Source organism: Octodon degus, unplaced genomic scaffold (assembly GCF_000260255.1).
Source record: "Octodon degus isolate 3935 unplaced genomic scaffold, OctDeg1.0 scaffold00188, whole genome shotgun sequence".
In the NCBI taxonomy this organism is placed as follows: Eukaryota; Metazoa; Chordata; class Mammalia; order Rodentia; family Octodontidae; genus Octodon; species Octodon degus.
Genome location: NW_004524764.1, coordinates 1,229,142 through 1,229,986, shown reverse-complemented (window position 1 = coordinate 1,229,986; position 845 = coordinate 1,229,142).

Below are 845 nucleotides of genomic sequence, written 5' to 3'. Positions count from 1 at the left end.
CTGGGCGTGGCGGCACGCCAGTGTTTGGGAGGCTAAGGACAGGAAGATCACTCCGAGTCTGGTCTGGAAAAAGAGACCCTTTAGTTCCAGTACAAAAAAAAAAAAAAAAAAAAAAAGTGGAAAAGAACATGTATAGTCCTACAAGGAGTGTGCTAATTAGCAGTGTCATAGTGTCAGCACTGGAACCAAGCACCTGACATACACACAGTGTAGACAAGGGGAGTTTTGTGTGCTTCACACTTTCAGAGTCTGCAGTCCGCTGGGTCCAAGGTAGAAGGAAGTATCACGGCAGAAGGCCCGGCCAAGGACGCAGGTGGACCCGTGGCGGGTGTGGGAGGGCAGGAGCCAGAGCACAAGCCCTGCCCTCTAGGCTCGCACCCAAGAGCCCCCTCTGCAACATCGCTTCTTTTAACATGAGCACGTGCAGCTAGGGATGCTTCCATGGAGGGAATGATCTGCTGATGGGTAGACCGCAGGCAGCCAGCCAGCCACTCTCTGGAGGCTCCAGCTTACCTTTCACTACTTGGTCTCTCTCTCGGTATCTTTACCCACAACCCTATTTCCATTTCTTCTCTACTCCAGTTTTCTGCTTCTGTAAATTCAACTTTCTGCTTCTGTAAATTTGACTGCTCAGGGCATTTCTTGTAGATGGAATCACAGAGTTTTCATTCTTCTGTGAATGTTATTACTTTTTAATTTAGCACAAGGTCTTCATGTTTTATCCATTTTTGTACTCTGTAAATATAGCTAATACTTCACTGTTCCCTAAAAGTCCATTTCAAGTAATGTTATGTATGCCTTGCTAAAACAGAAAATAATCATTGTAATTATAATTATAATAATTA